Below are 11,029 nucleotides of genomic sequence, written 5' to 3' on the forward strand. Positions count from 1 at the left end.
GGAATATAGATAGACAGATCATTGAATTGTATTAAAGGGGTCAAATGGCATGGACACCATGTGCCATTTCATCAGGAATATGCCCAGTCATTGCTGGGGGCATGCAGGGCCATTCACATTACTCGCTAACATAGCCAACAAATAAATATAGCCAGTATTATCTTTTTTTTCTGTGATTCTGGCCTTGAATGTGTTTATGATTTTTCGTTTCATTGACCATTTTATCACATTATTTTGTTCTCACAACAAAGTATGCAGTAAGAGAAGAGTTTTCAATTTAATTGTCTTAACATTATACACATTTGTACATTTTACAAATAACAGTACACTTTCAGATACAGTATATACACTACTTTACACAATAATATGTTATAACAAATAATGTAAATGTTATCCTGGATATTTTGCCCATTGAGATCTAATACAGTGTGATTTAGTTGTTCCCTTAATTTCTTTGAGCAGTGTATGATCAAGCTGTATTGTGATGCTGTAATGCAGGTGTCAAATATGCAAAAGATGCGGTTGTGCGTGTCCATTCAAAGATTTTGAAAAAAAACGAAAGAAGAGGTTCCCAAAATCTGTCAAATTTGTTTGACTTATGATAATGCTGAACTAAAGTATGATGAGACCTTCCCCTAAAAGAAGGGTGATGATGTGTGGTACACAAACCAGTCGGGAGGGCAGCATGGTTTGATATTCCTCTCAAAGCACTTGCACGATGGTAGTGGCTTTGAGTGGCGAGCTTGGCTTCCTTGATGGTATAGGACATTTTGTCACTAGTTTGTATTAAGGCCTCTGTGTTCCATGTTTTGGTGGAGTCTCAGGTCCTGGTTTGGGTTTTAGTGTGTGGTGATGTTGGAGTCATTGACGTCAATGATGCATTTGCTGATTTGGCTGGTCACAGACGCTGTTAATTATTCTCAGTGGAGGTCCGTCCGTCTACATCCAATCACAAACCTTAATATATACCAGTAACAGACACTTTGGTATCAATCACAACCTAGAGTGATTAACACTTTCCTTGTATGAATATACATTTGAAATATAGCTGCAAGCAGCAATTACAGGGTCAAGCCCTACAAGGGCACAAAGGAAAATACATGTGGACATTTTTGAAGATTAGTTTCTGCACAGCAGATATGTAAAAGCTTAAAGAGCACAATATTGTCACACGATAAAGAGGAATCCAAAGGCAGAGATGATAATTAACAGTCTTTAATGAATGAACAAACAAATGCAGTCTGTCGTAGAATCACACAGCACTGGAGAAAAATAAAACAAAAAGGAGATCCGACTCCCGTCTCGGCGGATATGGAACAAAGCTGTCAAGCGGTACAGCACAGGCGTCACAGACAGGGAGAACCGCGGGGTTCAACAGCAGATACAGCCAGAGACAGAGGATACCTGGCGTCAGACAGTTCCAAACAAGACAAGGCAGGGTTAGGTGAGTCTCTTACATAACATATCACAGACAAGACGGCTGAAGCAGTAGTTACGTATGACGCGAAGCAATAATCCGACAAGGAATCTAGCAGAGCAAACACAAGAAAAAGGGAAGGCACTTAAGGGTGAAGTGAAAACAGGTGATCAAGTAAATCAGCGCAGTCGCTGATTGCAATGATGAACAGGTGCATGAAGAAAGAGAGCGAGAAAGTTAGATACTAGACAGCTAAAAAGTGGTGTGTGTATAAGAGAAAGGGAAGAGAAACCTGACTCATGACACAATATAATATATTTTAAGGGGAACAAGTCTTTTTCAGTGATGACCCCATAACAAGTTTCGTGTCAATACACAAAAGTGTCGCGAAGATACAGCCACATGACCCTTTGGTGGGCTCACCTTGATTTCGTGAGAACCATTTGATGAATTAAAAATGCTTTTATTACGGGGGTCCCTAGAAGCTATATACAAAATTCAGTGCAAATCAGACAGCTTTTGTAAGCGGAGTTCAAAAAAGTATCTTTTTCAAAATAACAGACAGGAAGTATGGTGAAACATGACAACTTTGATATCAATGAACTCGAGCCAACAAATTTACTAACGTGAGTCGAATAACATTGTTGATTTCCTCGTATGTTACAAGCAGATTACAAAATGTCATTATATCTCTTGAACAATTGCCTATAACTTTAAAGGTCCTCTCAGAACATGACCTTGATGAACCATACCAAGTTTCATAATGATTCACGTTTCTAAAATACTGCATTTTACAACCAAAACCCAAAGGGGCGATGCCCACAATGGCAGGCCGAGAAAATATTTTGGACATATCACATTTTGAAAACCAAGGGCACTGTTCCACCATCGCACTGAATCCTTCTCGTTGCTTAATGGTTCCACTCTGTGCCGATCATTGCCAGCCGGTACGTAAATGGTTTCCTTTTCCACTGCAGGGCTGATAGCGGACATTTTTAGAATGTGAACACAAACGCGTCACACGATGCTTTGGTAACACAAGAGATTGAGCTATGAAGCCTCTGCTGCACGCATTCATTAGCACGATTCAGGGCGGTTAGACAACTGTGCAGATAAGTCAACGCTGAGCACAGTTTGTCATTGTGCCGTGTCGAACCAGGCTCACGTGGAAACATTAATGTAACTGTTTCAGACCGTGCTTAGAACAAGTTTAAAAACACGGAAAGACAGAACTTTTAGGTTGCAAAGTTATTTGTGTTTGTGCCAAAGGCGAAACCTGGCATGTTTGGTATAGTTGGACTCGGCAAGGATTCTGAAATCGAAGGACAAGACAAGGACAAAATTCTAACAACCGTAGACAAAGTTATAGGCCGTAAATATATACTCACTACTTGGTGAACTTTATGGGCTCCTCAGGGCATGGTGCTGATGACCCATAACAATTTCCTAACGATGCATTTTGCTACATTATTCAATATGGCCGACCGACAAAATGGCGGACATAGGGAAACTGGATTTCGTTTCGGCATCCAAACCTTCGAGTTTTGGAAAAAACGTTCAAAGTTATAAGCAAAAATAGCCAGACCACTAGGTGGCGCTGCACACATCATGTTGCCTCACCTACCAAGTTTTGTGTTGATACGTGAAATTTTGGCAAAGATACAGCATCAAATCCATTTTGGCAGGCTCTCCGTGAAATTTTTTGACGTGCTGTACTAGCAGGATTGACCAATCGAAAATGCTTTGATTACGTTTTGTCAGCACTGTCTCTAGATGCTCCATACCAAATTTCTTACAAATCAGTGAAAAGCTCAGGGACGAAAATTTTAATAACAGAAAATGACGGTGAGGGTGCATTCGAATCAGAGTGAGCTCAGGATTCAGAGGAAAAATTTAGTTTCTACGTTGTACGATTCAGAAGTTCTGGGCAAAAATGTATGTGAAACTTTGGACTGTTGGTTGCGCTCTTCGGGGCTTGACAACTAATTCATTACTCTGCTGTAACAACAACACTGTCCAAAATATTGACATTAATGGAAACTTTTGCCCTCATGAAACACATGGGTAAAAAGACAAAGATGTTCCTATGTCAAGCTTGTGTTTCACCACTTAAACATTACTGAATCCTGGCTGTTTGCTTCCACATTTTCCACCACACATTACAAGAGTATCACAAGATGTTTCCTCTTGTCTCTCCTACAGTAATACCTATCTGTTTATAATCATACTGTTCTCCATCTGGCATGGAAAATATTGAATTACCTTTGCATCAGGCATGAAACAGCTCAAATCAAACCAAGGTCGTGTGGATTTGCTGCAGATGGAAAGATTAAGAGATAGTGACGGCAAAGAAACATTCATCCTCGAAACTTGATACTGTGTTTATGCGTGTAAGAGATAAAGAACAATATTAACAGAAAATGTGTTACAAAAGCAGTAAAATAGAGCCAAGATTTTCTGCACAGTATTAATGTGTGGTTTTCCACACTTTATATATTTCTTTTGGTATTATGGGCCAGCAGTTATACTACATATTCATTTCTTTCCTTCATTTACCTAATGGACAACAAGGTCAGCAAGGGAACAATTATATACTCAGACGCACACACACAATGGGGGATACGTAAGCAAGGTACAAAAGGTATATAAACCTTTATCTGTGCGCTTTGCGTGGCTGTGAGAAGACAGACTGATTCCGTCTAACAGGAACACAGGAACAAAGGTAATATTTCAAATGAAATACTATTTGTCTTGAGCTTAAAAATAAAAAGTAAATTCCACTATTTTAACATTCTGAGAAGTGTGATTGAACTGTTTGTATATCAGTATATATCTATTTCGTGTTGATATTCCTCTCACTGTCTTTATTATAGCCATCATGTTTTGGACCATAAGACATGCAGGATCCAGCATTTTATTGTTTTTAATGCTTATTCATTTTGGAGAGCTATATGCCAGAAGTGATACGACTAACTGTAAGTTTACAATTAGTGACAGAATTTAACAAATGTGCTGCTGCGCAAGTCTTTCTTTACATTATACTTGCACGTCTATTTTCCATAGTTGGATGTGAGGAATGCAAACTCAAGGAAAACAACATTTTCTCAAAGCCTGGGGCTCCTGTCTATCAGTGTATGGGATGCTGCTTTTCTAGGGCTTACCCGACACCATTAAGATCCAAAAAAACCATGCTTGTCCCCAAAAATATCACATCAGAAGCTACATGCTGTGTAGCCAAAGAAGTCAAGCGGGTAAAATAAAACTTAATAATGCTACTGCCATATTAATATACATTACTTTATTAATCTCATTTATTTTTACATGTATAACAAATATTGTTTTGTTTCCTATAGGTACATGTCAATGATGTCCCAATATTGAACCACACAGACTGCCACTGCAGCACCTGTTACTATCATAAATCTTAAAGAAACACAATGACATTTCAGATTGACATCTGGTTTAGCTTTAGTTATATTGTCTTGTTTACCTGTGATTTTTGCTCAAATATATGTTTTCTTTATGTAAATCATGCAGTAGTACATTTAAATTGAAAACTCATCAGTTGAAAATGTATTTTTTATTTCTTTACAGTAGTGGTATTATATGTTTATTACATATTTATTAACCACATATAGATAAAATCCATAAATTAGGTAAGAAATTTTTGGAAAATTGTTGTCTGTATTCTTAACGCCTGAAGATGTTTAAAATGCCAGACTTGTCAAAAAACGATGTTATTTTACTCTACATAAAATGCTATCTTTGCTGGATTAGCCACAAATCTTAAATAAATGTACTTATGGCACAGGCCTGGTTCCAGAAGCCAATGACTGAGTGTACTGAGTTGACTGCCGGATCTCTGCGATTTACAGTTTTCCTCAGATATAATAAGTGAGCACTTAGATCAAGAAATTTACATGACTTACCCCAAATGATGGTGTTTTAGAACAGTGGTCCCCAAACCTGTTCCTGGGGACCCACTGATCTGCACATTTTGCATGTCTCCCTTATCTAACTGTAACCAATAGGCTTTTACTTTTGGCAAGGGTAACAGCACCTAACCTGCATATACGATAAGGCAAGATTAATCTTTAACAAAAATAAAGATTTATTAATACAAATAAATAAACCACCCAACAACCATGAAAGTATAACACAGCCCCAACATAATCGAGGCTTACTAAATAGAAAAATAAATTACCAAAATAAGTAAAAAGTAAATTACATAGAGATCCCCAAAATCATAATACCATAAATCATGCAAATATTTAGTTAATATGATATAAAAAAGTATTACTAAAGTAATTACTGTGGTTTTACTGTGAGCTTTGAGGTCTGCAGCTGGATTATTGTCAGTTAAGACAACAAATACTCCCTAAACTTATCACATATAGGCCCTTTAGGGCTAAACACATTTCATGGAGCTATAATTCTCCATATTCCGCTCTGTCCTCCGCAGACCTCTACTGGCAAAATCAACGGGACTTAGTCTACCACCCTGCTCCTGGGACAAAATGGCCCCCAAACCCTGAGGACTTGCATCTATCTCCAAATCAAATTGCTTTTGAAATCTGCATATGACAAGACACTGAGGTAGAAAACCACATTTCCCAAGAGACTCAGAGACTCAGTTCTTGGCAGTGCATAGGCATCCTTCCAGTCTTTGCTTTCAAATGACAATAATCAACATTGATGATTATGTGCCCATGACTCTAAATGCCATTTCGTATGCAAATGGTATACTCTCTGCATTTCGCTTGAGCCGATGGTCTTGTGGGATGCCGTCTGTGGTGAGGAAGGTGGGACGAGAGCCGTGAGGCGGGGCCGGTGGCGTGAGTGATAGTTGCAATCAGCCGGTCCCGCATATCTTACGGAGGAGATCGGGAGCTTAAAAGAATGACCGGCAGGACTGTTGACGAGAGAGGACCGGGCACGAACATGTGTTAAGTTTGTGTTTATGTTTTATGGCCGCCAGTCTACCGTTAGGTGGCTGCCAGTCTTTACTTCCGTGTTTATTGTTGATTTAATTAAAGAATTATTGTTTAAATGTTCACCAGTTCTCGCCTCCTTCCTTCCCTTCTATTGAACCTTGTTACAGTGGTGCCGAAACCCGGGAGGAAGGAGGGGCATGCTGTCGAAGAGCCCTCGCTGCCGAGGGGCATCGCGGTGCTGAGAAGTTCGGGCAGCGTAGACGAGGGACGTCCGCCGGCGGCTGCCCGAGGCAGTGGTGCTGGAGCAAGATGAATCGATTGGGAGGGAGAGCCCGCTGCCGTGCTCCTGGGCCGAGGTGGGTTAACCACCGTCCGAGGGAGTGGAGAAGTCGCCGCCGTTGGCCAGAGGTCGAAGCCTGCTGCTGTCTGCCTTAAAGGGAAGGAGCAGGGAACGGGGACTTGCGGCCAGCTGCCCGAACAGGAGGGGTCATCGCCAACCGCCAGGAGGCGGAGGAGGATCGGGCTGCCCCCCCGACGTCCAGCACCACCGCATAGCACCGTGAGCAAGAGCCTCTCGGCTGGGCTGAGGACCGAGCGACATCGTGTCAGGAAACCGGACTAATTTTTTTGTCTTTTCCTCTCTCCCCTCTCTCGTCCCTGTCGCTCCTGGGGCTCCTGTCTCCGTTCTCTCGTCACACCGGTGCATACCCCCAGGCGCTGCCGACGCCGAGACTGGCTCCCAGGGGGGAAAGTAGGTACAGTCTCAGTGGTGCCCCCCGACCTGTAAGGGGTGATCGGGGTATGTGGTAGGGAAGGCGGGACGAGAGGCGTGAGGCGGGGCCGGTGGTGTGAGTGATAGTTGCAATCAGCTGTGTGCGCACCGGTCCCGCATATCTTACGGAGGAGATCGGGAGCTTAAAAGCACTGTTGATGAGAGAGGACCAGGCCTGAACGTGTAATGTTTGTGTTTTATGGCTTTACTTCCGTGTTTATTGTTTGTTTAATTATAGTTTTATTGTTTAAATGTCCGCCGGTTCCTGCCTCCTTCCTTCCCTTCCATTGAACCTTGTTACACTGTTGTTTGCCCTGCACCGTATATATGTTTTGAGCTTGCGGTGTTACGCGACCTCTTCACGCAACGTAGACTATTAGCACTTTGCTTGTGTGACTTGCAGGCAGTGCTTTGGGCGGCTTGTGCAGTGCTCTATAGCAGTGTACTAGCTGTCAGACTATGCCTAGGGTGTCAGCTTGGTCGCAATGGCGGTCAAGGAGGCGGTCATTCCCCCCAACTATCAGTTGCACAAGTCTGTGCTTTATGACTGCATGTTCACGGTTCAGGTTATGACTGGCGTGAGCCGGTGTCTTATACAGTATGTGGCCGTGTCCTTCACCGTCATTGTCTATACTGCTTGGGGGTGCAAACATACCAGGTTGCACCTGTTTCCATCCTCACTATGTTATAGTTGTTATTTATTCTATAATATACAGCTTAATATACAGGGTTTGTTTCTACCTTGCTCGGCCCCAGCACTTGCCATTTTTATACTTGTTATTCGGCTATGTGTATTGCTACCCTGCTCAGTGTAGTGGCATATCATTCCTACAAACTAGGGTGGTGTTTTGATTGAGTCCTGTAGCAGAATGTGGTATCCAATCGTTTTTGAGCCTAAGTAAGGTGTGCCCTGTCAGTGGGAGTTGTGCTGTGTGCTACTGCCAAGGGATATGTAGTGCACTTAATGTGTTAGCTCCGCTAAAGTCGAGCTGTTTTTCGAGTTCTCATGGCATGATTGAACACATTGCCCACTGTGTCACCGGAAATTATGCATTTTGCCCGAACATAGAACCGTTTCTGATGCCTCCCGCTTGCGCGGCATGTAATGGGACTAAATGCTGGTGGATACACTGATTGTGTAACTGTCACCAACTGGAGTGCCCTTGAGAACCACCAGAGGGCACTCCACATCAGACTATTATCATTCACTCACAAACTACATTTCCCATAACTCACTGCCCGGACTCATTATCACTGATTGCATTCACCTGTGTCTCATCAACCTGTTAGTCTCAGTCCTGTTTGTTTGTTTCTTTGTTGGTTTGTTTCTTTGTTTAGACTGCCTGTCTGTGTATGACCCTTGCCTGTTATTTGGATTAGGCCTTTGGATTGCCCACAAATAAAACAGTATCTGGATCTAACCTGTGTGTCTCGGAGCAGTTCATGACAGATTGGCTGACACTTGCCTTGTGATTATGTTGAGAGATAGCTGGGTTCCGCTCTTTGCTGCTGTCACGTCATTGTTTAATACGGTTCCCCTAGCGTTTCACGCAATGTTAAGAGACCTTCCGTTACTGTCGTAACCTCGGCTCCCTGACAGGAGGGAACGAGACATTTCGTAAACTGCCTTGTTGGCGTGCTCAGATCTTCGCACTGTAGGCCTAATGTTCAGTCGTAAGATTCTGAGGTAATGTGGTCGTATATAAGGATGACTACCACGCCCCTAAGAGCCGTCTTGGATCACATTGGCAAGTTACATTTTCATTTCTACTGGCGTTATTCAATAAGGTTTCAGTAAGGTTTAGAGAAGGGGAGTCCCCAGTGTTTTACACAATGTCTCATTCCCTCCTGGGTTATTTCTGTTACTGGAGACTTTTTTTACCTGAGGGAGGGGTTCAAACAGACCAATCACAACGCTTGTGATCTGTGTAGGGTCTGCATTGAGTTGACGTGTTGTTACATTTTTGGAGAGGTGAACGACAGGTTACGCCGCAGGATTCGCGGCTCTGCATAGGCTACGTATGGGGTCAGAATTGTTGCATTATTCTGAATAATCGACATCCATTGTTGTGGCAAAGAGTTAGAAAATAAAATCTCATTCCAGAATGGGATAAAGCGAGACATTTAAGACCGCCATGTTTGCGCCCTGAATCTTAGTGCAGAGCAAAACCTAAAAGCTAGAACTTTTAGTGCGCTATTGGTCAACGAAAGCGAAGTTACCTGATTGGCCTGCCTAGATAGTGGGCGGAGTCCACCTATTTGTGGATTGTGTGCACGTCTTGAGGTTAGAAATGTTTCAACATCTACAAATGCACAGAGGGCCATCCACAAATGCGTGCAGCGATTCACAAATGCCCAGAAAGCGATCCAAAAATGTGCAGAAAGCGATCCACAAATGTGCAGAAAGCGATCTTTAAATAAATGCCATTTAAATAAATGAGTAAATATTTTTTATTTGCAAATCTCATTGATTTAATTTGTGAATGCCATTTATTTTTGTGGAATGTCTAACATATAGTTATGGTTCGCTTTCTGTTCATATGTGAATTTAAAAAAATGTTTGTGAAACTTTATACATTTATTTGCGGATCATAGTTTATTTATTCAGAATAATGCAACAATTCTAACCCCATAGCTACGCCGTAGGTCCAGACGCACGAGCATAAACTGAAATTTAGGCTACGCCGGCTCTGAGCCTTAGCCTGTTTGATACGTTCTTCGAAGGACTGATTCGATACAAAAGACTGAATACGGGTTTCAAAGCTTCATGAAGCCTGTTTTCGAAAGCGCCTATAACTACAATATTCCAAAATAGTCAGCAAGCTGACTAGTAAAACTATACAGTATGTAGCGTTGAAAACTATTCCCATATAACATTTACCCACGCAAGCATGAATCTGGCGGCCTCCATTCTTTCACCTGAACTCATCCAGCTCGGAATCATGACATCAGAAGTGGGAAATTTCCAAAAGCATGTGAAGGCAGCATTAGTAACGTTAGTATTTAGTAACATTAATGTAACTGATCATTTAGTAGCATTAAAACATTAAAAGTATATGCTAACATTAAAGCACACCGGTCCATAAATTATTTCCGGGTTGAGGTGGGAAACAGTGTAAAACAGTATGCAAACGGTGGCGAGGAACCCAAAACTCCATTGGAGGAGAAAAAAAAACCTCAGAGTGAAACCAGCCCTAACCAGGGGATTCCAGTTCCCCTCTGGCAAAAGCTGCACCCTCTGCACAAGCTCGACAATGCTTGCACAACAAGTCAAAATAAAAAAATTATTAGATTTAAGATTATCATTTATAATTTTTAGAGTCGCCACGTCCTTTGTCCGGCTCTATCATCACAGCTTTATTTTAGGTCTGGGCATGGACTGCGTCCTGCCCGCTCTGGTAACCTTGGACTGCGTCCTGCCCGCTATAGTAACCTTGGAACAATGAGACAAGACTGGCTGAGAGTAGAGTACTGTTCGACAAATGCATCAGTTGTTGTTGGAAGTGTTCCTGGTTCCGGTTGATCTAACTAGTGCAGACTAAACCTTCGGAATATACTGTATATGTTATGATAGTGTAGTGTATGCAAGATTAAAAAGATAGTTTTTAATCTAGATTTAAACTGACATTGAGTTTGACACATACCCTCCTGCTCTCGCTCCAAGGAATTGCATATTATTTTATTCTGCCTTTGTTAATATCTTCTTTATCGATTATCAAAATGTTTAGGACATGTATTGCATGTAATGTGGTCAAATTACTGTGATACAAACTATCATGTGATTGATGCTTGTACTGACAGCTCTGCCGATTTATTTATTTTATTTATTGAGTGCTGGTTAAGGGCAGTGGTTCACAAACACGGGGCTCCCAAGCTGGATCCAGCGAGTCAGATTTTAAATTTGTG

This window comes from Barbatula barbatula, assembly GCF_947034865.1.
Source record: "Barbatula barbatula genome assembly, chromosome: 6".
Taxonomy (NCBI): Eukaryota; Metazoa; Chordata; class Actinopteri; order Cypriniformes; family Nemacheilidae; genus Barbatula; species Barbatula barbatula.